Below are 27,884 nucleotides of genomic sequence, written 5' to 3'. Positions count from 1 at the left end.
TGGGACGGATAGAGACACACGGGGCATGAGCGGGGGGTGGGTTGTTTGGGGAGAGACAAACGGGGCATGAGCGGGGGGTGGGTGGGAGGGATAGAGACACACGGGGCATGAGTGGGGGGTTGGTGGGAGAGATAGAGACACACGGGGCATGAGCGAGGGGTGGGTAGGAGGGATAGAGACACACGGGGCATGAGCAGAGGGTGGGAGGGAGGGCTAGGGGCATGAGCGGGGGGTGGGGGGAGGGAGAGAGATACACGGGGCATGAGTGGTGGGTGGGTGGGAGGGATAGAGACACACAGGGCATGAGTGGGGGTTGGGTGGGAGAGATAGAGATACACGGGGCATGAGCGGGAGGGTGGGTGGGAGGGATAGAGACACACAGGGCATGAGCGGAGGGTGGGTGGGAGGTCTAGGGGCATGAGCAGAGGGTGGGTGGGAAGAGTAGGGGCATGAGCGGGGGGTGGGTGGGAGGGCTAGAGACACACGGGGCATGAGTAGGGGGTGGGGGGAGAGACACACGGGGCATGAGCAGGGGGTGGGTGGGAGGGATAGACACACACGGGGCATGAGCGGGGGGTGGGAAGGAGGGATAGAGACACACGGGGTATGAACGGGGGGTGGGTGGGAGGGATAGAGACACACGGGGAATGAGAGGGGGGTCGGTGGGATGGATAGATACACAAGGGGCTTGAGAGGGGGGTGGGTGGGATTGGAGAGACAAACGGGGCATGAGAGGGGTGTGGGTGGGAGGGCTAGGGGCATGAGCGGGGGGTGGGTGGGAGGGCTAGAGACACACGGGGCATGAGTAGGTGGTGAGCGGAGAGACACATGGGGCATGAGCAGGGGGTGGGGAGGAGGGAGAGACAAACACAGGGAATGAGCGGTGTATGGGTTGGAGGGCTAGAGACACACAGGGCGTGAGCGGGGGGCCGGAGGGCTAGAGACACACGGGGCATGAGCGGGGGGTGGGTGGGAGGGCTAGAGACACACAGGGCGTGAGCGGGGGTAGGGTGCTTGGGCTCGAGACACTCGGGGCATGAGCTGGGGGTGGGGGGAGGGAGAGAGACACACGGGGCATGAGTGGGGGGGTGGGTGGGAGGGATAGAGACACACGAGGCATGAGTGGGGGGTGGGTGGGAGAGATAGAGACCCACGGGGCATGAGCGCGGGGTGGGTGGAAGGGATAGAGACACACGGGGCATGAGCAGATGGTGGGTGGGAGGGCTGGGGGCATGAGCGGAGGGTGGTTGGGAGGGCTAGGGGCATGAGCGGGGGGTGGGGGGAGGGAGAGAGACACACGGGGCATGAGTGGGGGGTGGGTGGGAGGGATATAGACACACGGGGCATGAGCAGGAGACAGGAGGGCTAGAGACACATGGGGCATGAGCGGGGGATGGGTGGGAGGGCTAGAGACACACGGGGCATGAGCGGGGGGTGGGTGGGAGGGCTAGAGACACATGGGGCATGAGCGGGGGGTGGGCGGGAGGGCTAGAGACACACGGGGCGTGAGCGTGGGTGGGGGGGAGGGAGAGAGACACATGGGGCATGAGCGGGGGTGGGGGGGAGGGATAGAGACACACGGGGCATGAGCGGGGGTGGGGGGAGGGAGAGACACACACGGGGCATGAGCGGGGGGTGGGCGGTCGGGGTAGAGACACACGGGGCATGAGCGGGGGGTGGGCGGGAGGGATAGAGACACATGGGGCATGAGCGGGGGGTGGGAGGGAGGGATAGAGACACATGGGGCATGAGCGGGGGTGGGTGGGAGGGATGGAGACACACGGGGCATGAGCGGGGGGTTGGTGGGAGGGATAGAGACACACGGGGTATGAACGGGGGGTGGTTGGGTGGGATAGAGACACACGGGGAATAAGAGGGGGGTCGGTGGGACGGATAGAGACACACGGGGCATGAGCGGGGGGTGGGTTGTTTGGGGAGAGACAAACGGGGCATGAGCGGGGGGTGGGTGGGAGGGATAGAGACACACGGGGCATGAGTGGGGGGTTGGTGGGAGAGATAGAGACACACGGGGCATGAGCGAGGGGTGGGTAGGAGGGATAGAGACACACGGGGCATGAGCAGAGGGTGGGTGGGAGGGCTGGGGGCATGAGCGGAGGGTGGGTGGGAGGGCTAGGGGCATGAGCGGGGGGTGGGGGGAGGGAGAGAGATACACGGGGCATGAGTGGTGGGTGGGTGGGAGGGATAGAGACACACAGGGCATGAGTGGGGGTTGGGTGGGAGAGATAGAGATACACGGGGCATGAGCGGGAGGGTGGGTGGGAGGGATAGAGACACACAGGGCATGAGCGGAGGGTGGGTGGGAGGTCTAGGGGCATGAGCAGAGGGTGGGTGGGAAGAGTAGGGGCATGAGCGGGGGGTGGGTGGGAGGGCTAGAGACACACGGGGCATGAGTAGGGGGTGGGGGGAGAGACACACGGGGCATGAGCAGGGGGTGGGTGGGAGGGATAGACACACACGGGGCATGAGCGGGGGGTGGGAAGGAGGGATAGAGACACACGGGGTATGAACGGGGGGTGGGTGGGAGGGATAGAGACACACGGGGAATGAGAGGGGGGTCGGTGGGATGGATAGATACACAAGGGGCTTGAGAGGGGGGTGGGTGGGATTGGAGAGACAAACGGGGCATGAGAGGGGTGTGGGTGGGAGGGCTAGGGGCATGAGCGGGGGGTGGGTGGGAGGGCTAGAGACACACGGGGCATGAGTAGGTGGTGAGCGGAGAGACACATGGGGCATGAGCAGGGGGTGGGGAGGAGGGAGAGACAAACACAGGGAATGAGCGGTGTATGGGTTGGAGGGCTAGAGACACACAGGGCGTGAGCGGGGGGCCGGAGGGCTAGAGACACACGGGGCATGAGCGGGGGGTGGGTGGGAGGGCTAGAGACACACAGGGCGTGAGCGGGGGTAGGGTGCTTGGGCTCGAGACACTCGGGGCATGAGCTGGGGGTGGGGGGAGGGAGAGAGACACACGGGGCATGAGTGGGGGGGTGGGTGGGAGGGATAGAGACACACGAGGCATGAGTGGGGGGTGGGTGGGAGAGATAGAGACCCACGGGGCATGAGCGCGGGGTGGGTGGAAGGGATAGAGACACACGGGGCATGAGCAGATGGTGGGTGGGAGGGCTGGGGGCATGAGCGGAGGGTGGTTGGGAGGGCTAGGGGCATGAGCGGGGGGTGGGGGGAGGGAGAGAGACACACGGGGCATGAGTGGGGGGTGGGTGGGAGGGATAGAGACACACGGGGCATGAGTGGGGGGTGGGTGGGAGAGATAGAGACACACGGGGCATGAGCGGAGGGTGGGTGGGAGGGCTAGGGGCATGAGCGGGGGGTGGGGGGAGGGAGAGAGACACACGGGGCATGAGTGGGGGGTGGGTGGGAGGGATAGAGACACACGGGGCATGAGTGGGGGGTGGGTGGGAGAGATAGAGACACACGGGGCATGAGCGGAGGGTGGGTGGGAGGGCTAGTGGCATGAGCGGAGGGTGGGTGGGAGGAGTAGGGGATTGAGCGGGGGGGTGGGTGGGAGGGATAGAGACACACGGGGCATGAGCGGAGGATGGGTGGGAGGGCTAGGGGCATGAGCGGAGGGTGGGTGGGAGGAGTAGGGGCATGAGCGGGGGGTGGGTGGGAGGGCTAGAGACACACGGGGCATGAGTAGGGGTTGAGGGGAGAGACACACGGGGCTTGAGCAGGGGGTGGGTGGGAGGGATAGACACACACGGGGCGTGAGCGGGGGATGGGTGGGAGGGATAGAGACACACGGGACATGAGTGGGGGGTGGGTGGGAGTGATAGAGACACAAGGGACATGAGCGTGGGGTGGGTGGGAGGGCTAGGGGCATGAGCGGAGTGTCGGTGGGAGGGCTAGAGACACACGGGGCATGAGTAGGGGCTGAGGGTAGAGACACACGGGGCATAAGCAGGGGGTGGGGGGAGGGTGAGACACACATAGGGCATGAGAGGGAGTTGGGTGTGAGGGCTAGAGACACACGGGGCATGAGCAGGGGGTGGGAGGGCTAGAGACACATGGGGCATGAGCGGGGTGTGGGAGGGCTAGAGACACACGGGGCATGCGCGAGGGGTGGGTGGGAGGGCTAGAGACACACGGGGCATGAGCGGGGGGTGGGTGGGAGGGCTAGAGACACACGGGGCATGAGTAGGGGGTGAGGGGAGAGACACACGGGGCATGAGCAGGGGGTGGGGGGAGGGAGAGACACACACAGGGAATGAGCGGGTGTGGGTTGGAGGGCTAGAGACACACGGGGCGTGAGCGAGGGGTGGGAGGGCTAGAGACACATGGGGCATGAGCGGGGGTGGGTGGGAGGGCTAGAGACACACGGGGCATGAGCGGGGGGTGGGTGGGGGGCTAGAGACTCACGGGGCATGAGCGGGGTGGGGGGGAGGGAGAGAGACACACGGGGCATGAGCGGGGGTGGGGGGGAGAGAGACACATGGGGCATGAGCGGGGGGTGGGAGGGAGGGATAGAGACACACGGGGCATGAGCGGGGGTGGGTGGGAGGGCTAGGGGCATGAGCGGGGGGTGGGTGGGAGGGCTAGAGACACACGGGGCATGAGTAGGGGGTGAGGGGAGAGACACACGGGGCATGAGCAGGGGGTGGGGGGAGGGAGAGACACACACAGGGAATGAGCGGGTGTGGGTTGGAGGGCTAGAGACACACGGGGCGTGAGCGAGGGGTGGGAGGGCTAGAGACACATGGGGCATGAGCGGGGGTGGGTGGGAGGGCTAGAGACACACGGGGCATGAGCGGGGGGTGGGTGGGGGGCTAGAGACTCACGGGGCATGAGCGGGGTGGGGGGGAGGGAGAGAGACACACGGGGCATGAGCGGGGGTGGGGGGGAGAGAGACACACGGGGCATGAACGGGGGGTGGGAGGGAGGGATAGAGACACACGGGGCATGAGCGGGGGTGGGTGGGAGGGATGGAGACACATGGGGCATGAGCGGGGGGTTGGTGGGAGGGATAGAGACACACGGGGCATGAGCAGATGGTGGGTGGGAGGGCTGGGGGCATGAGCGGAGGGTGGTTGGGAGGGCTAGGGGCATGAGCGGGGGGTGGGGGGAGGGAGAGAGACACACGGGGCATGAGTGGGGGGTGGGTGGGAGGGATAGAGACACACGGGGCATGAGTGGGGGGTGGGTGGGAGAGATAGAGACACACGGGGCATGAGCGGAGGGTGGGTGGGAGGGCTAGTGGCATGAGCGGAGGGTGGGTGGGAGGAGTAGGGGATTGAGCGGGGGGGTGGGTGGGAGGGATAGAGACACACGGGGCATGAGCGGAGGATGGGTGGGAGGGCTAGGGGCATGAGCGGAGGGTGGGTGGGAGGAGTAGGGGCATGAGCGGGGGATGGGTGGGAGGGCTAGAGACACACGGGGCATGAGTAGGGGTTGAGGGGAGAGACACACGGGGCTTGAGCAGGGGGTGGGTGGGAGGGATAGACACACACGGGGCGTGAGCGGGTGATGGGTGGGAGGGATAGAGACACACGGGACATGAGTGGGGGGTGGGTGGGAGTGATAGAGACACAAGGGACATGAGCGTGGGGTGGGTGGGAGGGCTAGGGGCATGAGCGGAGTGTCGGTGGGAGGGCTAGAGACACACGGGGCATGAGTAGGGGCTGAGGGTAGAGACACACGGGGCATAAGCAGGGGGTGGGGGGAGGGTGAGACACACATAGGGCATGAGAGGGAGTTGGGTGTGAGGGCTAGAGACACACGGGGCATGAGCAGGGGGTGGGAGGGCTAGAGACACATGGGGCATGAGCGGGGTGTGGGAGGGCTAGAGACACACGGGGCATGCGCGAGGGGTGGGTGGGAGGGCTAGAGACACACGGGGCATGAGCGGGGGGTGGGTGGGAGGGATAGAGACACACGGGGCATGAGCGGGGGGTGGGTGGGAGGGCTAGGGGCATGAGCGGGGGGTGGGTGGGAGGGCTAGAGACACACGGGGCATGAGTAGGGGGTGAGGGGAGAGACACACGGGGCATGAGCAGGGGGTGGGGGGAGGGAGAGACACACACAGGGAATGAGCGGGTGTGGGTTGGAGGGCTAGAGACACACGGGGCGTGAGCGAGGGGTGGGAGGGCTAGAGACACATGGGGCATGAGCGGGGGTGGGTGGGAGGGCTAGAGACACACGGGGCATGAGCGGGGGGTGGGTGGGGGGCTAGAGACTCACGGGGCATGAGCGGGGTGGGGGGGAGGGAGAGAGACACACGGGGCATGAGCGGGGGTGGGGGGGAGAGAGACACATGGGGCATGAGCGGGGGGTGGCGGGAGGGATAGAGACACACAGGGCATGAGTAGGGGGTGAGGGGAGAGACACTCGGGGCATGAGCGGGGGATGGGTGGGAGGGCTAGAAACACACGGGGCATGAGTAGGGAGTGAGGGGAGAGACACACGGGGCATGAGCAGAGGGTGGGCGGGAGGGAGAGACACACACGGGGCATGATCGGGGGATGGGTGGGAGGGCTAGAGACACATGGGGCATGAGCGGGGGGTGGGTGCTTGGGCTAGAGACACACGGGGCATGAGCTGGGGGTGGGGGGAGGGAGAGAGACACACGGGGCATGAGTGGGGGGTGGGTGGGAGGGATAGAGACACACGAGGCATGAGTGGAGGGTTGGTGGGAGAAATAGAGACACACGGGGCATGAGCGGGGGGTGGGTGGGAGGGATAGAGACACACGGGGCATGAGCAGAGGGTGGGTGGGAGGGCTGGGGGCATGAGCGGAGGGTGGGTGGGAAGGCTAGGGGCATGAGCGGGGGGTGGGGGGAGTGAGAGAGACACACGGGGCATGAGTGGGGGGTGGGAGGGATAGAGACACACGGGGCATGAGTGGGGGGTGGGTGGGAGAGATAGAGACACACGGGGCATGAGCGGGGGGTGGGTGGGCGGGATAGAGACACACGGGGCATGAGCGGAGGGTGGGTGGGAGGGCTAGGGGCATGAGCGGAGGGTGGGTGGGAGGAGTAGGGGCATGAGCGAGGGGTGGGTGGGAGGGCTAGAGACACGGGGCATGAGTAGGGGGTGGGGGGAGAGACACACGGGGCATGAGCAGGGGGTGGATGGGAGGGATAGACACACACGGGGCATGAACGGGGGGTGGGAGGGAGGGATAGAGACACACGGGGCATGAGCGGGGGTGGGTGGGAGGGATGGAGACACATGGGGCATGAGCGGGGGGTTGGTGGGAGGGATAGAGACACACGGGGTATGAACGGGGGGTGGGTGGGAGGGTTAGAGACACACGGGGAATGAGAGGGGGTCGGTGGGACGGATAGAGACACACGGGGCATGAGCGGGGGGTGGGTGGGAGGGATAGAGACACACGGGGCATGAGCGGGGGTGGGTGGGAGGGATAGAGACACACGGGGCATGAGCGGGGGTGGGTGGGAGGGATGGAGACACATGGGGCATGAGCGGGGGGTTGGTGGGAGGGATAGAGACACACGGGGTATGAACGGGGGGTGGGTGGGAGGGTTAGAGACACACGGGGAATGAGAGGGGGGTCGGTGGGACGGATAGAGACAAACGGGGCATGAGCGGGGGGTGGGTGTTAGGGCTAGGGGCATGAGCGGGGGGTGGGTGTGAGGGCTAGGGGCATGAGTGGGGGGTGGGTGGGAGGGCTAGAGACACACGGGGCATGGATAGGGGGTGAGGGGAGAGACACACGGGGCATGAGCGGGGGTGGGTGGGAGGGATAGAGACACACGGGGCATGAGCGGGGGGTGGGTGGGAGGGTTAGAGACACACGGGGCATGAGCGGGGGTGGGTGAGAGGGCTAGGGGCATGAGCAGGGGGTGGGTGGGAGGTATAGAGACACACGGGGCATGAGTAGGTGGTGAGTGGAGAGACACATGGGGCATGAGCAGGGGGTGGGGAGGAGGGAGAGACAAACACAACGAATGAGTGGGGTGTGGGTTGGAGGGCTAGAGACACACAGGGCGTGAGCGGGGGGCCGGAGGGCTAGAGACACACGGGGCATGAGCGGGGGGTGGGTGGGAGGGCTAGAGACACACAGGGCGTGAGCGCGGGGGGTGGGTGCTTGGGCTAGAGACACACGGGGCATGAGTGGGGGGGTGGGTGCTTGGGCTAGAGACACACGGGGCATGAGCGGGGGGTGGGTGGGAGGGATAGAGACACACGGGGCATGAGCAGAGGGTGGGTCGGAGTGCTGGGGGCATGAGCGGAGGGTGGGTGGGAGGGCTAGGGGCATGAGCGTGGGGTGGGGGGAGGGAGAGAGACACACGGGGCATGAGTGGGGGGTGGGTGGGAGGGGTAGAGACACACGGGGCATGAGTGGGGGGTGGGTGGGAGAGATAGAGACACACGGGGCATGAGCTGGGGGGTGGGTGGGAGGGATAGAGACACACGGGGCATGAGCGGAGGGTGGGTGGGAGGGCTAGGGGCATGAGCGGAGGGTGGGTGGGAGGAGTAGGGGCATGAGCGGGGGGTGGGTGGGAGGGCTAGAGACACACGGGGCATGAGTAGGGGTTGAGGGGAGAGACACACGGGGCTTGAGCAGTGGGTGGGTGGGAGGGATAGACACACACGGGGCGTGAGCGGGGGATGGGTGGGAGGGATAGAGACACACGGTACATGAGCAGGGGGTGGGTGGGAGTGATAGAGACACAAGGGACATGAGTGTGGGGTGGGTGGGAGGGCTAGGGGCATGAGCGGAGTGTCGGTGGGAGGGCCAGAGACACACGGGGCATGAGTAGGGGCTGAGGGTAGAGACACACGGGGCATAAGCAGGGGGTGGGGGGAGGGAGAGACACACACAGGGCATGAGAGGGAGTTGGGTGTGAGGGCTAGAGACACACGGGGCATGAGCGGGGGTGGGAGGGCTAGAGACACATGGGGCATGAGCGGGGTGTGGGAGGGCTAGAGACACACGGGGCATGCACGAGGGGTGGGTGGGAGGGCTAGAGACACACGGGGCATGAGCGGGGGGTGGGTGGGAGGGATAGAGACACACGGGCATGAGCGGGGGGTGGGTGGGAGGGCTAGGGGCATGAGCGGGGGGTGGGTGGGAGGGCTAGAGACACACGGGGCATGAGTAGGGGGTGAGGGGAGAGACACACGGGGCATGAGCAGGGGGTGGGGGGAGGGAGAGACACACACAGGGAATGAGCGGGTGTGGGTTGGAGGGCTAGAGACACACGGGGCGTGAGCGAGGGGTGGGAGGGCTATAGACACATGGGGCATGAGCGGCGGTGGGTGGGAGGGCTAGAGACACACGGGGCATGAGCGGGGGGTGGGTGGGGGGGCTAGAGACTCACGGGGCATGAGCGGGGTGGGGGGGAGGGAGAGAGACACATGGGGCATGAGCGGGGGGTGGCGGGAGGGAGAGAGACACACAGGGCATGAGTAGGGGGTGAGGGGAGAGACACTCGGGGCATGAGCGGGGGATGGGTGGGAGGGCTAGAAACACACGGGTCATGAGTAGTGGGTGAGGGGAGAGACACACGGGGCATGAGCAGAGGGTGGGCGGGAGGGAGAGACACATGGGGCATGAGCGGGGGGTGGGAGGGCTAGAGACACACGGGGCATGAGCGGGGGATGGGTGGGGGGGCTAGAGACACACGGGGCATGAGCGGGGGTGGAGGGGAGGGAGAGAGACACACGGGGCATGAGCGGGGGGTGGGGGAGAGGGATAGAGACACACGGGGCATGAGCGGGGGTGGGGGGAGGGAGAGACACACACGGGGCATGAGCGGGGGGAGGGCGGTCGGGGTAGAGACACACGGGGCGTGAGCGGGGGTTGGGCCGGAGGGTTAGAGACACACGGGGCATGAGCGGGGGGTGGCCGGGAGGGATAGAGACACACGGGGCATGAGCGGGGGTGGGCGGGAGGGATAGAGACACACGTGGCATGAGTGGGGGTGGGCGGGAGGGATAGAGACACACTGGGCATGAGCGGGGGGTGGGCGGGAGGGATAGAGACACACGGGGCATGAGTAGGTGGTGAGCGGAGAGACACATGGGGCATGAGCAGGGGGTGGGGAGGAGGGAGAGACAAACACAGGGAATGAGCGGGCTGTGGGTTGGAGGGCTAGAGACACACAGGGTGTGAGCGGGGGGCCGGAGGGCTAGAGACACACGGGGCATGAGCGGGGGGTGGGTGGGAGGGCTAGAGACACACAGGGTGTGAGCGGGGGGTGGGTGCTTGGGCTAGAGACACACGGGGCATGAGCTGGGGGTGGGGGGAGGGAGAGAGACACACGGGGCATGAGTGGGGGGTGGGTGGGAGGGATAGAGACACACGAGGCATGAGTGGGGGGTTGGTGGGAGAAATAGAGACACACGGGGCATGAGCGGGGGGTGGGTGGGAGGGATAGAGAAACACGGGGCATGAGCAGAGGGTGGGTGGTAGGGCTGGGGGCATGAGCGGAGGGTGGGTGGGAGGGCTAGGGGCATGAGCGGGGGGTGGGGGGAGGGTGAGAGACACACGGGGCATGAGTGGGGGGTGGGTGGGAGGGATAGAGACACACGGGGCATGAGTGGGGGGTGGGTGGGAGAGATAGAGACACACGGGGCATGAGCGGGGGGGTGGGTGGGCGGGATAGAGACACACGGGGCATGAGCGGAGGGTGGGTGGGAGGGCTAGGGGCATGAGCGGAGGGTGGGTGGGAGGAGTAGGGGCATGAGCGGGGGGTGGGTGGGAGGGCTAGAGACACGGGGCATGAGTAGGGGGTGGGGGGAGAGACACACGGGGCATGAGCAGGGGGGTAGGAGGGAGGGATAGAGACACACGGGGCATGAGCGGGGGGTTGGTGGGAGGGATAGAGACACACGGGGTATGAACGGGGGGTGGGTGGGAGGGTTAGAGACACACGGGGAATGAGAGGGGGGTCGGTGGGACGGATAGAGACACACGGGGCATGAGCGGGGGGTGGGTGGGAGGGGAGAGACAAACGGGGCATGAGCGGGGGGTGGGTGTTAGGGCTAGGGGCATGAGCGGGGGGTGGGTGTGAGGGCTAGGGGCATGAGCGGGGGGTGGGTGGGAGGGCTAGAGACACACGGGGCATGGATAGGGGGTGAGGGGAGAGACACATGGGGCATGGGCGGGAGTGGGTGGGAGGGATAGAGACACACGGGCATGAGCGGGGGGTGGGTGGGAGGGATAGAGACACATGGGGCATGAGCGGGGGGTGGGTGAGAGGGCTAGGGGCATGAGCAGGGGGTGGGTGGGAGGGCTAGAGACACACGGGGCATGAGTAGGTGGTGAGCGGTAAGACACATGGGGCATGAGCAGGGGGTGGGGAGGAGGGAGAGACAAACACAGGGAATGAGTGGGGTGTGGGTTGGAGGGCTAGAGACACACAGGGCGTGAGCGGGGGGCTGGAGGGCTAGAGACACACGGGGCATGAGCGGGGGGTGGGTGGGCGGGATAGAGACACAAGGGGTATGAACGGGGGTGGGTGGGAGGGATAGAGACACACGGGGAATGAGATGGGGGTCGGTGGGACGGATAGAGACACACGGGGTATGAGCGGGGGTGGGTGGGAGGGGAGAGACAAACGGGGCATGAGCGGGGGGTGGGTGTTAGGGCTAGGGGCATGAGCGGGGGGTGGGTGTGAGGGCTAGGGGCATGAGCGGGGGGTGGGTGGGAGGGCTAGAGACACATGGGGCATGGATAGGGGTTGAGGGGAGAGACACACGGGGCATGAGCGGGGGTGGGTGGGAGGGATAGAGACACACGGGGCATGAGCTGGGGGTGGGTGGGAGGGATAGAGACACACGGGGCATGAGCAGGGGGTGGGTGAGAGGGCTAGGGGCATGAGCAGGGGGTGGGTGGGAGGGCTAGAGACACACGGGGCATGAGTAGGTGGTGAGTGGAGAGACACATGGGGCATGAGCAGGGGGTGGGGAGGGGGGAGAGACAAACACAGGGAATGAGTGGGGTGTGGGTTGGAGGGCTAGAGACACACAGGGTTTGAGCGGGGGGTGGGTGCTTGGGCTAGAGACACACGGGGCATGAGCTGGGGGTGGGGGGAGGGAGAGAGACACACGTGGCATGAGTGGGGGGTGGGTGGGAGGGATAGAGACACACGAGGCATGAGTGGGGGGTTGGTGGGAGAAATAGAGACACACGGGGCATGAGCGGGGGGTGGGTGGGAGGGATAGAGAAACACGGGGCATGAGCAGAGGGTGGGTGGTAGGGCTGGGGGCATGAGCGGAGGGTGGGTGGGAGGGCTAGGGGCATGAGCGGGGGGTGGGGGGAGGGTGAGAGACACACGGGGCATGAGTGGGGGGTGGGTGGGAGGGATAGAGACACACGGGGCATGAGTGGGGGGTGGGTGGGAGAGATAGAGACACACGGGGCATGAGCGGGGGGGTGGGTGGGCGGGATAGAGACACATGGGGCATGAGCGGAGGGTGGGTGGGAGGGCTAGGGGCATGAGCGGAGGGTGGGTGGGAGGAGTAGGGGCATGAGCGGGGGGTGGGTGGGAGGGCTAGAGACACGGGGCATGAGTAGGGGGTGGGGGGAGAGACACACGGGGCATGAGCAGGGGGGTAGGAGGGAGGGATAGAGACACACGGGGCATGAGCGGGGGGTTGGTGGGAGGGATAGAGACACACGGGGTATGAACGGGGGGTGGGTGGGAGGGTTAGAGACACACGGGGAATGAGAGGGGGGTCGGTGGGACGGATAGAGACACACGGGGCATGAGCGGGGGGTGGGTGGGAGGGGAGAGACAAACGGGGCATGAGCGGGGGGTGGGTGTTAGGGCTAGGGGCATGAGCGGGGGGTGGGTGTGAGGGCTAGGGGCATGAGCGGGGGGTGGGTGGGAGGGCTAGAGACACACGGGGCATGGATAGGGGGTGAGGGGAGAGACACATGGGGCATGAGCGGGGGTGGGTGGGAGGGATAGAGACACACGGGCATGAGCGGGGGGTGGGTGGGAGGGATAGAGACACATGGGGCATGAGCGGGGGGTGGGTGAGAGGGCTAGGGGCATGAGCAGGGGGTGGGTGGGAGGGCTAGAGACACACGGGGCATGAGTAGGTGGTGAGCGGTAAGACACATGGGGCATGAGCAGGGGGTGGGGAGGAGGGAGAGACAAACACAGGGAATGAGTGGGGTGTGGGTTGGAGGGCTAGAGACACACAGGGCGTGAGCGGGGGGCCGGAGGGCTAGAGACACACGGGGCATGAGCGGGGGGTGGGTGGGAGGGATAGAGACACAAGGGGTATGAACGGGGGTGGGTGGGAGGGATAGAGACACACGGGGAATGAGATGGGGGTCGGTGGGACGGATAGAGACACACGGGGTATGAGCGGGGGTGGGTGGGAGGGGAGAGACAAACGGGGCATGAGCGGGGGGTGGGTGTTAGGGCTAGGGGCATGAGCGGGGGGTGGGTGTGAGGGCTAGGGGCCTGAGCGGGGGGTGGGTGGGAGGGCTAGAGACACATGGGGCATGGATAGGGGTTGAGGGGAGAGACACACGGGGCATGAGCGGGGGTGGGTGGGAGGGATAGAGACACACGGGGCATGAGCTGGGGGTGGGTGGGAGGGATAGAGACACACGGGGCATGAGCAGGGGGTGGGTGAGAGGGCTAGGGGCATGAGCAGGGGGTGGGTGGGAGGGCTAGAGACACACGGGGCATGAGTAGGTGGTGAGTGGAGAGACACATGGGGCATGAGCAGGGGGTGGGGAGGGGGGAGAGACAAACACAGGGAATGAGTGGGGTGTGGGTTGGAGGGCTAGAGACACACAGGGCGTGAGCGGGGGGCCGGAGGGCTAGAGACACACGGGGCATGAGCGGGGGGTGGGTGGGAGGGCTAGAGACACACAGGGTGTGAGCGCGGGGGGTGGGTGCTTGGGCTAGAGACACACGGGGCATGAGTGGGGGGTGGGTGCTTGGGCTAGAGACACACGGGGCATGAGCGGGGGGTGTGTGGGAGGGATAGAGACACACGGGGCATGAGCAGAGGGTGGGTCGGAGTGCTGGGGGCATGAGCGGAGGGTGGGTGGGAGGGCTAGGGGCATGAGCGGGGGGTGGGGGGAGGGAGAGAGACACACGGGGCATGAGTGGGGGGTGGGTGGGAGGGATAGAGACACACGGGGCATGAGTGGGGGGTGGGTGGGAGAGATAGAGACACACAGGGCATGAGCTGGGGGGTGGGTGGGAGGGATAGAGACACACGGGGCATGAGCGGAGGGTGGGTGGGAGGGCTAGGGGCATGAGCGGAGGGTGGGTGGGAGGAGTAGGGGCATGAGCGGGGGGTGGATGGGAGGGCTACAGACACACGGGGCATGAGTAGGGGGTGAGGGGAGAGACACACGGGGCATGAGCAGGGGGTGGGTGGGAGGGATAGACACACACCGGGCATGAGCGGGGGATGGGTGGGAGGGATAGAGACACATGGGGCATGAGAGGGGGGTGGGTGGGAGTGATAGAGACACAAGGGACATGAGCGTGGGGTGGGTGGGAGGGCTAGGGGCATGAGCGGAGAGTGGGTGGGAGGGCTAGAGACACACGGGGCATGAGTAGGGGGTGAGGGGAGAGACACACGGGGCATAAGCAGGGGGTGGGGGGAGGGAGAGACACACACGGGGCATGAGCGGGGGGTGGGTGGGAGGGCTAGAGACACACGGGGCATGAGCGAGGGGTGGGAGGGCTAGAGACACATGGGGCATGAGCGGGGGGTGCGAGGGCTAGAGACACACGGGGCATGCGCGAGGGGTGGGTGGGAGGGCTAGAGACACACGGGGCATGAGCGGGGGGTGGGTGGGAGGGCTAGAGACACACGGGGCATGAGCGGGGGGTGGGTGGGAGGGATAGAGACACACGGGGCATGAGCGGGGGGTGGGTGGGAGGGATAGAGACACACGGGGCATGAGTGGGGGGTGGGTGGGAGAGATAGAGACACACGGGGCATGAGCTGGGGGGTGGGTGGGAGGGATAGAGACACACGGGGCATGAGCGGAGGGTGGGTGGGAGGGCTAGGGGCATGAGCGGAGGGTGGGTGGGAGGAGTAGGGGCATGAGCGGGGGGTGGATGGGAGGGCTACAGACACACGGGGCATGAGTAGGGGGTGAGGGGAGAGACACACGGGGCATGAGCAGGGGGTGGGTGGGAGGGATAGACACACACCGGGCATGAGCGGGGGATGGGTGGGAGGGATAGAGACACACGGGGCATGAGCGGGGGGTGGGTGGGAGTGATAGAGACACAAGGGACATGAGCGTGGGGTGGGTGGGAGAGCTAGGGGCATGAGCGGAGAGTAGGTGGGAGGGCTAGAGACACACGGGGCATGAGTAGGGGGTGAGGGGAGAGACACACGGGGCATAAGCAGGGGGTGGGGGGAGGGAGAGACACACACGGGGCATGAGCGGGGGGTGGGTGGGAGGGCTAGAGACACACGGGGCATGAGCGAGGGGTGGGAGGGCTAGAGACACATGGGGCATGAGCGGGGTGTGGGAGGGCTAGAGACACACGGGGCATGCGCGAGGGGTGGGTGGGAGGGCTAGAGACACATGGGGCATGAGCGGGGGTTGGGTGGGAGGGCTAGAGACACACGGGGCATGAGCGGGGGGTGGGTAGGAGGGATAGAGACACACGGGGCATGAGCGGGGGGTGGGTGGGAGGGATAAGACACACGGGGCATGAGCGGGGGGTGGGTGGGAGGGCTAGGGGCATGAGCGGGGGGTGGGTGGGAGGGCTAGAGACACACGGGGCATGAGTAGGGGGTGAGGGGAGAGACACATGGGGCATGAGCAGGGGGTGGGGGGAGGAAGAGACACACACAGGGAATGAGCGGGTGTGGGTTGGAAGGCTAGAGACACACGGGGCGTGAGCGAGGGGTGGGAGGGCTAGAGATACATGGGGCATGAGAGGGGGGTGGGTGGGAGGGCTAGAGACACACGGGGCATGAGCTGGGGGTGGGTGGGAGATATAGAGACTCACGGGGCATGAGCGGGGTGGGGGGGAGGGAGAGAGACACACGGGGCATGAGCGGGGGTGGGGGGGAGAGAGACACACGGGGCATGAGCGGAGGGTGGGTGGGAGGAGTAGGGGCATGAGCGGGGGGTGGATGGGAGGGCTACAGACACACGGGGCATGAGTAGGGGGTGAGGGGAGAGACACACGGGGCATGAGCAGGGGGTGGGTGGGAGGGATAGACACACACCGGGCATGAGCGGGGGATGGGTGGGAGGGATAGAGACACACGGGGCATGAGCGGGGGGTGGGTGGGAGTGATAGAGACACAAGGGACATGAGCGTGGGGTGGGTGGGAGAGCTAGGGGCATGAGCGGAGAGTAGGTGGGAGGGCTAGAGACACACGGGGCATGAGTAGGGGGTGAGGGGAGAGACACACGGGGCATAAGCAGGGGGTGGGGGGAGGGAGAGACACACACGGGGCATGAGCGGGGGGTGGGTGGGAGGGCTAGAGACACACGGGGTATGAGCGAGGGGTGGGAGGGCTAGAGACACATGGGGCATGAGCGGGGTGTGGGAGGGCTAGAGACACACGGGGCATGCGCGAGGGGTGGGTGGGAGGGCTAGAGACACATGGGGCATGAGCGGGGGTTGGGTGGGAGGGCTAGAGACACACGGGGCATGAGCGGGGGGTGGGTAGGAGGGATAGAGACACACGGGGCATGAGCGGGGGGTGGGTGGGAGGGATAAGACACACGGGGCATGAGCGGGGGGTGGGTGGGAGGGCTAGGGGCATGAGCGGGGGGTGGGTGGGAGGGCTAGAGACACACGGGGCATGAGTAGGGGGTGAGGGGAGAGACACATGGGGCATGAGCAGGGGGTGGGGGGAGGGAGAGACACACACAGGGAATGAGCGGGTGTGGGTTGGAAGGCTAGAGACACACGGGGCGTGAGCGAGGGGTGGGAGGGCTAGAGATACATGGGGCATGAGAGGGGGGTGGGTGGGAGGGCTAGAGACACACGGGGCATGAGCTAGGGGTGGGTGGGAGGGATAGAGACTCACGGGGCATGAGCGGGGTGGGGGGGAGGGAGAGAGACACACGGGGCATGAGCGGGGGTGGGGGGGAGAGAGACACACGGGGCATGAGCGGGGGGTGGCGGGAGGGAGAGAGACACACGGGGCATGAGTGGGGGGTGGGTGGGAGGGATAGAGACACACGGGGCATGAGTAGGGGGTGAGGGGAGAGACACTCGGGGCATGAGCGGGGGGTGGGTGGGAGGGATAGAGACACAGGGGGCATGAGCGTGGGGTGGGTGGGAGGGCTATGGGCATGAGCGGAGGGTGGGTGGGAGGGCTAGAAACACACGGGGCATGAGTAGGGGGTGAGGGGAGAGACACACGGGGCATGAGCAGAGGGTGCGGGGGAGGGAGAGACACACACGGGGCATGATCGGGGGGTGGGTGGGAGGGCTAGAGACACATGGGGCATGAGCGGGGCTTGGGAGGGCTAGAGACACATGGGGCATGAGTGGGGGGTGAGAGGGCTAGAGACACACGGGGTATGAGCGGGGGTGGGGGGAGGGAGAGAGACACACGGGGCATGAGCGGGGGGTGGGGGAGAGGGATAGAGACACACGGGGCATGAGCGGGGGTGGGGGGAGGGAGAGACACACACGGGGCATGAGCGGGGGGTGGGCAGTTGGGGTAGAGACACACGGGGCGTGAGCGGGGGGTGGGCGAGAGGGTTAGAGACGCACGGGGCATGAGCGGGGGGTGGCTGGGAGGGATAGAGACACACGGGGCATGAGCGGGGGGTGGGTGGGAGGGATAGAGACACACGGGGCATGAGTGGGGGGTGGGCGGGAGGGATAGAGACACATGGGGCATGAGCGGGGGGTGGGCGGGAGGGATAGAGACACACGGGGCATGAGCGGGGGGTGGGCGGGAGGGTTAGAGACACACAGGGCATGAGCGGGGGGTGGCCTGGAGGGATAGAGACACACGAGGCATGAGCGGGGTGTGGGCGGGAGGGATAGAGACACACGTGGCATGAGCGGGGGGTGGGCGGGATGGATAGAGACACACCGGGCATGAGGGGGGTGGGCGGGAGGGATAGAGACACACGGGGCATGAGCGGGGGGTGGGCGGGAGGGATAGAGACACACGGGGCATGAGCGGGGGTGGGGGGGGAGACACACACGGGGTATGAGCGGGGGGTGGGCGGGAGGGATAGAGACACACGGGGCGTGAGCGGGGGGTGGGCGGGAGGGTTAGAGACACACAGGGCATGAGCGGGGGGTGGCCTGGAGGGATAGAGACACACGAGGCATGAGCGGGGTGTGGGCGGGAGGGATAGAGACACACGTGGCATGAGCGGGGGGTGGGCGGGATGGATAGAGACACACCGGGCATGAGGGGGGTGGGCGGGAGGGATAGAGACACACGGGGCATGAGCGGGGGGTGGGCGGGAGGGATAGAGACACACGGGGCATGAGCGGGGGTGGGGGGGAGACACACACGGGGTATGAGCGGGGGGTGGGCGGGAGGGATAGAGACACACGGGGCGTGAGCGGGGGGTGGGCGGGAGGGATAGAGACACACGGGGCATGAGCGGGGGGTGGGCGGGAGGGATAGAGACACACCGGGCATGAGCGGGGGGTTGGCGGGAGGGATAGAGACACACGGGGCATGAGCGGGGGGTGGGCGGGAGGGATAGAGACACACGGGGCATGAGCGGGGGTGGGGAGGGGGGAGACACACACGGGGCATGAGCGGGGGGTGGGCGGGAGGGATAGAGACACACGGGGCGTGAGCAGGGGGTGGGGGTGACAAACAAAAACATGGACATGCCGCACTGACATGAGTTTGTGCAGCAGATCCCGCTCCTCGGCCCTCCGCTGGCCACCGTGTGTGATGGCTTGAGCGGGGGGCTGGAGGAACAGGGGACACAAGGAGCATGAGTGGGGGTGGGGGGTACAGGAAGGACACACGGGGCTTGAGCGGGGTGGGGCGGACAAGAGACAGACACGCTCCTGCTGACCTTACAAAGCCTCTCATGCGGCAAAGAAAGATGGCGGGCGTCTCTGAAGCCAGACGCACTGCATGCTTTCACCGCATCCAATGAGAGAGCACGTCAGATGTCCGCGGACATCACGCAAGCTGCTGGCCCAATCACCGTCCTGTCCGCGGAGCGAACAGGGAAGTGTGTCCGCGAAGCGAACACAGATATCACTAATTTTTTTTACCTACTTTTTGGTCATTTTAAAAAAAACTACTTGACGGATTTTCACCAAATTTGCAAAAGCAGGCTTTCGGGACCAAGCCGCTGCTCCTGGTCCAAATTTGGTGAAAATCCGTCCAGAGGTTTGGGCTGTAGACGCGAGCAAAATTTTTTTCCCATTCAGTCTATGGGAAAAAAAAAAAGTTTTGGGACCCCCCCTATAACTTTGTCCCCCCTGGACGAATCCTCACAAAACTTTGCAAATAAATTCAGAGTGACCCAAATACTTTTTTTGCAAAGTTTGGTGAGGATTTGTCCAGGGAGAGCGAAGTTATAAGCCGCCCAAAAAGTGCTCTTCCTATGGAAACAGCAACTTAACCATAACTACATGGCCACTACCGTGGCCATGTAATATATATATATATATATATATATATATATATATATATATATATATATATATATATATATATATATATATATATATATATTCAAATAACCAAAAGCCCCCATCCAGGAAGTAGTCGACGGAATGCACTCCAAAGAACAGCAGCGTTAGCTTCAGTGACTCGCTGCAAAGAGGCATGCACACGAAGTTGTATCCAGACTGACAATCCTTTATTTTATCAGGTCAGCATGGCAAGAAAAAATGTTCATAAAAACGACGCGTTTCACGGTACACAGACCGCTTGTTCACTATCTATATATAAAATATGCCCCCAATGTGGTTTAAAGGCCATTGTTAGTGGCTGTTTAGTGTTGTGAAATATACAGTGGATAGGGCCAGTTTGTAGAAACATGTCTATATGGCAGACTTACTGAGGATGTTAACATTCCAATAAGTGCACATGTTATGGCTAAATTGGCCATTAACATCAAGGCCCACACATTACAAGCCCAAGGAAAGGGAGGACCCTAACATCAATTCCTCCTACTATGTCTGTATCGATGTAGCACATAGAATGTATAATTGCTGACATTAGTATACTAAAGGAAAGTCTGAGAAGGTTAATACTCCTCTCCAAGAGAGAGAGTACCAATGGAAATGGAAACCAGCATTTCCTAATACCTCCACTTAATATTTTTAAGCAATGAACAAGGAAACGATGCTTCCTACATTTAATAATAGTGGAGGATAAGGGAATTACAGGCAGGAGTGTACAGAGACTGTGTCAGGGACAAGAGTCCCTAAAGCATGATAAACAACACTGCATGGTTAGGGCTGCTATACTAAGTACTAAGGTAACTACGAGTCTGGTTTAGCAGCAGCAAATTCTGAATAGATTTGCAGCAATGTCATTGATTCATGCAACTGTTAAGGTACTAATATACTTTCTATTTACAAAATAAATATACAAGAATAATGTCATACAAATAAACAACTATATACACCAAGCCAATGTTTCATTTCTATACAAAATTGCTTTAATTTTAAAACATTACATTTGCAGAGTACTTTATGCAACCTTTACCAGGAAACCAAGACATATAACATATAACAATGGCCCTCATTACGACCCTGGCGGTAAGGGGTTTACGCCAGCGTTAGCTGCGCCGACCCCTTACCGCCAACTACGAGTTCCCAGAGCGCCATGGTCATTTTTCCGCCCGCTTTTTGCGGGCGTAAAAATCCATGGCGCTATGGGACCTCGGTGTTAATTACGCCACCGTAGTGTACGGTGGCGTAATTAACACCTTCCCCACTCCCATTGAGCCCTATGGGGCCGAAATGGGAATGGGGAAGGGTAAATGGGTCAATGGGGACTTACCGCCCCGCCGACCTCGGAATGGGGCGGTAAGTCCGCCATCCGCCATGGCGTAAAGGGACTTTGCGCCATGGCGGAAAAGTCCGCCGATGGCGGTAAAAATCCGCCAGGGTCGTAATGAGGGCCAATGTCATCAGTTTTACAAAAATAACAGAGACATGTCAGGATTGTAAAATTATTTTGAATGTAAATCGTTTTAATAGCTATTCGTACCATTATTTGAAATAAGTACTTACCACAAGCTACACAAAGTATCTTAGAAATGTAATCTCAATACTTCTTGTAATATCTGTGTGTCCCCTCGTTTTGGCCACCTACACACATGAGAAGTTAATAATGACATTCTATAATCTACACTTCAATGTTTTTCATTTTCTATGTATAGTTAATACTTCTATTGGCACAGAAGCTTCATTATAACTGCAGAATACCACCCTGAAGTTGTCAAGTAAATGGTAAAGTACATCTATGAAGCACCTCAGAGCCACCGCAAACAGGTGTTTAAACCATGCAGCGATCCACAAGTGGGGTAGTTCAAAGGGCCATCTAAAATTTACATCTTTGCAATTAATCATAACTACCACTCAGCTCGATTCTTCAGGTAGACAAAAGACTTAGAAATAAAATTCAGATATGTGTTTCTGCAACACTAGGGGCCCAAAATGGAGTGTGGAATCCCTTTTTTGTATTACCTAGAAGTTTAGTTTCAAATATTCTGATTATCTCTGAATTGTCTTTATTTTATTTTTTTTTTTTATTTTTTTTTTTAATTTGGTATAGCTGATAAAATCAACCTTTCAAATATATGAAAATACAATTGACAATATACAAATAATAATTCCATAATAAGTCATTAGTCATAAAAAATGTAAAATTATTTGATTATCTGAATTTTACAATGTGTATAACAAATTAGAAACATGAGTAAAAAGAGCTCATTCGATATCATTGTCATCATTAGATAAGATAGCATTTAAGAATTGTGTTATTGCAATTCTAATAGATAATTTTGTGCTCCTAAATAATCTGATCCAAATTTCATTTTCATCCATAGGGACATATGTACACAGTAAATTAGAAAAATAGGAATTTCTTATTAGTATTAAAGCTGGACAGGTCACTAACAGGTGCAGTAAAGTTTCAGGAATGTCTGAATTTTCACAAAAACGACAGTAATTTAAATGTTTTGAAATCAGCCCTCTCCTTGCCATTATTTCTCGTGTCGGCAGTAAGTTAAACCTAAATCGCAGATATTGTTGTCTCGTATGTGGTGCTGGGAATTTAACTAAATAGTCTCCCATAATGCGCAGCTTCTTTTGTCCAAACCATTGTTCATTGAAATCTTTGTATGCGCAGCATTTAGCTGTATTGCATATCCAGTCATATTGGAACAGTTTTAACTTGGCTCGATTAGGGTTTGTGAGGAGTGTCTCGAGCGATATACTTGCATCTGCTAGGGCGTTTAACACGCAAGTTCGCCATCTAATTGGAAAGAGATCTTGGGAATTTGCAAGATAAAACGCTACTGTGCTTAAGATGTTATTTTTAGCCAATCCTAACAAACATTTCCTAAATAGAGCGCACATTTTCCATAATAATTGTGAAAATAGTGATACCAAACCCATTTCGAAACGAATCATGGGAAGTGGGGCACAATTCGGTAATTTTAAAACAGATCTCCAAAACCGTGCTTCACATGAGTCCCATATGTTGCTTCTGATAGAGAGTTTGGTATCAACTCCATATAATAAAATTGGAACTACTTTTGTTTGATAAAAGGTCATAATGTGAGTGTATGAGAACTTACCATAACGATACACAAGTATACTAGCCTGTGATTTCAACGTGTCGAGTTTTGAATTGAGGGTAACAACATAGGCTTTTTCACTTTGTGTGTTATAGATGGTCAAGCCTAGATATTTATAGTTTTCAACATTCATTAGGGTGACCTTATTTAGGTGCCATTTATATTTATTCGCACATGAGATGTTGTTAACTTTTTGACAAACAACTACTTGTGTTTTCTCTAGGTTAATTATAAGATTATTTTCTATTGAGTATGCATATAGCTTGTCCAATAGATTCTGTAACCCTTTAGGGGTCTGGGATAAAAGGACTAAGTCGTCCGCATATAACAACCAAGCTATGCGTTGAAGGCCCAATTTTGGTGCATCACTAATTATGTTTACAAATGATTCACCAAGATCAAGAATAAACAAGTTGAATAAAAAAGATGCCAAAATACAGCCTTGCTTAAGCCCTCGGCCAGTAAGAATTAATTTAGAAAGCAGGCCTTCCATGGTAAGACGAACTTGGATCGAGGTATTAGTATGGAGTTCTTTTATAATGGAAATTAAAGAGGGGGGACATGAGAAACGAATTAATTTTTGATAAAGCAGATGTCGGTCAATAGAGTCAAAAGCAACCCTGAAATCGATGAAGGCCAAATATAGCAGGTTATTCCGGACTATGCACTGTGATTTCAACATATTTAGGATCATGATGTTTGGGGCTGTTCCCAAACCTGCCACAAAACCCGCTTGAAAGGGGTCTCTCGTTTTTAAATTAGAAGCCCAATTGTTTAGGTCCCGAAGTACAATACGATTGAAAATCTTGCCCGGGGCATCCAACAAGGCGATGGGTCTGTAACTAGCTGGGTCAGACCTATTTCCTTTTTTGTAAATTGGAAGAATAATTGAACGCTTCCATGAATCCGGGACTAATTGTGTCTGAATTATATTTGAAAACATATTATATAATATCTCAGACCAAATTTCGGGATGTTGTTTTAACGTAAAGTTCAAAAGCCCATCCGGACCCGGAGCTCGAGATGCACTTGCTTTGTTTATGAAAAATAATATATCTTCTTTGTCAAAAGTTAAAGTAAAATGATTTGTCAATTCTGGCAGGTTTTGTTTATTTATATTTGAACATGGCATGTATAAATTTGAAAAATGTGTAATCCATGCTTGTTCTGACACATTGTTAGATTGTTGAGTTATTTGGTGATTTGTGGTCGCCTTATTAATTATCGACCAAATTTGTGAAGTGTTCTTTCCTGTTATCATGTTTAGCATTTTGGAGCTGTCATTTTGATATAAAATGGCTCGGTGTGATCTTAGCCAATTTTTATAATTTGTCTTTAGTTGAGAATTGACAATGTTTCTTAAATTGGACGGCAGTTTCAAAACTTGTCGTTTTTTTCGAGCGAAATAGTCTTTTTGCAGCTTCCACTACCCTATCGAATACATGCGTAGTACGAGTGCTAGACAACATGCATTTTTTAGCTTTGTGTTGAAAAAGTTGCATTACTTTATGATAAGGCGTTTGTATCTGGGAATGCATATTGGCTTCAGAGGTTATTCTGACATAGAATTGGTTAAATCTTTTTAAAGAGGTGTCACTTCAGCATAGGCGATTACCACCATAATTGACAGTTACAAAATCTAGGGTGTTATTAATCGCCTGGACGCTTATCGAATCAATTGTATTCCAATGCATAGAGAGGCAATTATGATCACTCAGGGTTGATGGAATTACTTCAAACTTATAAACTTGTGAAATGAGGGATTGACTTACATAAATGTAATCGATTATTGCTGAGGAGTTACCTCTATGCCACGTTGGCTGTGGGGGAATGTCATCTGTAAGTGATCCATTTAGCATTTGAAAGTTATGTACTTCGATGAAGTGATTCCATAATATCAATCTATTACAAAATTTGTGATGGTCAAAGTAATGCAGATTTAAGTCCCCTGTTATAATAATATGTTTTATAGTGTTGTCAAGACTCACCAGTCGCATTAAAGAATTCATGTCTCTCATAAATATATGGTTGGAAATACCAGCAGGGTTCCAATACACGTTTATCAAGGCATATATTGATTTACCAATCTTAAGTTTTATCATCTGCTGGAAACAATTTGGAGATGACCAATCTTCAGATTCAATGAGAGGATTTTGTTTAACAGCTATAAGAAGCCCTGACGACGGTCGTCCATGATTTGATTTATGGGCTAAATTTATGTGTATATTATAATTCTCCCAAGTTGGGACACTAGTGAGCCAGGTTTCTTGAAGCGTAGCTATATCAACGTCATCAAGGCTTGAATCAACAGTATTCAGTAAATGACGAAACCCTCTCGTGTTCCAACTGGTAAGAGAGACATGAGTTCGAGGCGTAGATGTAACTAGCTAGTGCTCATTATGGGTAAACTGGCAATTGCAAGACTTTCTAAAGCCAACTGAGGATTCCTGGGTGGCAGCTTTTTCACTGTTCCTCTCATGGGTGTCATTTAGAGGCGAGGGTTTTGTCGTCGGAGTTTTAGATGAAAAATGACTGACTTCGACGACAAAACCTAAATCATATAGATGGTTTTTAGCTGACCATATGGTATTGACAACCACTCTAGAATTTATCCACAGTTTCACTGAAGTGAGAATTTGAGTATCTTCAAACTCCACCAACTGAATATCAGTTGAGTGTATATCTTCTAATTCAGGGATTTCAGCGAAGATGGTAAGAATGGAACTGCGATTTAGATCATATTGCACATTTGGGGGTTGACGACAAGCTATGATCAATGAATGCAATGCTGGTCGTTTGAGATCATTTTTGAATATTCTTTTGTTCTGTAAAAGAACAGGGTCAGACTCGGCTGGGATCGGTTCTGATAAGACTTGTTTGTCTAGAGAGTTTGCTATGGTTGTTTCGATTAATCGTTGTAGTTGTGGTCCCAATGCTGTTAAAAGATGTGTTTCTTGGAGCGCAATGTTGATACCGGGCATTGTTTTTTCCATTAATGGTGGATCGACTACGCATGTTTGATTATTTGCCTTAATGCAGTTAAGTCCAAGAGAATTCTGGGTTAAAAGTTGATTCTTAGCAGTCCCAATTTCAGCCTCACAAGCTTGACGAGGGTTTTCTAATCTTGAGATAGATGTTTCTTGACCATAGAGAGAGGAGTTGGTAGTTGGGTCATAGTGTCTAAAATATTTTTGTGCTGGTTGGGCTGACATATATGCGTCAACTGCACATCGAATCTCCTTTCTATGTTCTTCTAATGTCTGCTGAGAGAATCCGTGTAAAAGAAGATTTTGGTTAATTTGCTTTTCAGATTTATTTTGTGTAGTCGGTAGAGTGTACTCTGAACTATCTACAGTGATAGCCGGGTTATCTAGATTGGATTTTACATGGTGTTTAGCAGCAATGGTGGTTTTTTCTCGATCGTTATTAGCATTATCTTGACGTGCTAAAGTTTGTAAATGGTATTTTTTGGAGATTGCTTTTGATGCCAATACCATACGTTTCTGCGGGATGATTATGGACTTGACCGATCGCTTTGCCATAGAAGTACCGCAATTTTTCGGATGGACCATGTTTTTTGGTTCCATCTTCTCCTTCAAGGAGATTATGCTTTTGTCTGAATCAAGGATTGAGTGAGAATTAGAGACGACAGATTCTCTCTCTTGAGTGAGTGAATTTGAAATCGCATCTGGTCTTTGACTTGCGTTTGCAACATATTCTTCATTTGAACCAAATAGAGGTAAAGTTTTAAATTTACCAGTGCCAAGTTTTATTTGTATCTCATGATCAAGTGTTGGAGACTGTTTTTGACCATGATGATTTTTTAGAAATATGGGGGCAATTGTCCGCGGGGCCTCTTTGATTTGATTGGCAGTAGGTAGAGATGGAAAAAAATTTTTTAAAGGATTTTTTCGAAGGAAAATTGGAGCTATTTTTAAAATCTTCTGCGGAGATGTTGTAGAGAGTCCTGTGGATTGTTCAGAGGTCACTTTGATGGTTTGCGAACTTGTTGATGTCATCAATGTTGTTTTCTTTACCCTCTCCATTTCACTGGTAAGAACCACCTCTTGATTTTGTTTATTGATTGTAATACTGTTTTTGACATTTTTTTGAGAAGTATGCTTTTTCTTGTATTTCATATTGATGCCTTGGTCACGTAATCTTTTTTTCCTTCTTGCTTCTTTTTTTCTTTGTTTCTTTCCTCCTGATGATGAAGATTGTTGTGGACATAGGGTATGCATCACACATTGCTCATCATTGATGGCGGCTGGAACAATTGTTATATGTGCATTTAGGATGTTCTCGTTTTCACACTCAATACTTACATTGGCCAGTCTTCGAAATTCATCGAGAATTGACTCAGACAAAGGAGTATCGTCTAAGGGCTGACATCTGTCATTATCAGTGGTTTGAGTGAGTGAAGACGGCACTTTGATTACAGAGTTTTGCATAAGATTAAAAAGCTCCTGGAGTGAATGTTTATTGGATTCTTCTAAGGTATTTTTAAGAGCCATGGATCTCTGTATGGCAGAGAGATCCATTCCTTGTTTTGCTGATTCTACTTTAAGTTCTTGTATTTGATGCAAAAGATTGTTGTTGATGAGATTGCAACAACCTACCATCGCACCATCTAAAATGGCAACTTCTTTGGTTAATTCGATAAGGGAGCCTGTTTGTGACTGAACTTCTCCCTTTAGTAGTTCAAAGACAGAGACTAAGGAATTTAGAACATAGCTAAGAGCATGTAGAGTATGTGCCGAAGGACCAGATGGACTTTGAAGAGGCTCGTCCTGCAAATTTTGAACTGCAGACGAGGTATGAAGCATTTGTAAGTTGTTGTCTTGGTCAGAGGATAAAGAGTCTGAACTCCCATCAGAATTTGATAGATTTAACTTCTCTATGGGATGCATAGTTGTATCAGAAATTGGTGATATTGATGCAGAAGTAGCTTTAATGGATGAAGATTCACCATGAATGATCACCGGGGCAGCTTCTTTGGGAATTGTTTTTCCACCGAAGTGATCTTCAATTTTTTTCTGTATCTTTGATGTTGTAACAGTGAATTCAAGTCCCCTTTTCCAGTTTTCAGTTAGGGGAAGACAAGCTTCATGAGTTGTGTGTGCTCTATTAGGAGTTGAGGTAGGCGACTCTAAACGAATAT

This window comes from Ambystoma mexicanum, chromosome 5p (genome assembly GCF_040938575.1).
Source record: "Ambystoma mexicanum isolate Mex_15411 chromosome 5p, UKY_AmexF1_1, whole genome shotgun sequence".
Lineage (NCBI taxonomy): Eukaryota > Metazoa > Chordata > Amphibia > Caudata > Ambystomatidae > Ambystoma > Ambystoma mexicanum.
This window is presented reverse-complemented; position numbering follows the sequence as displayed.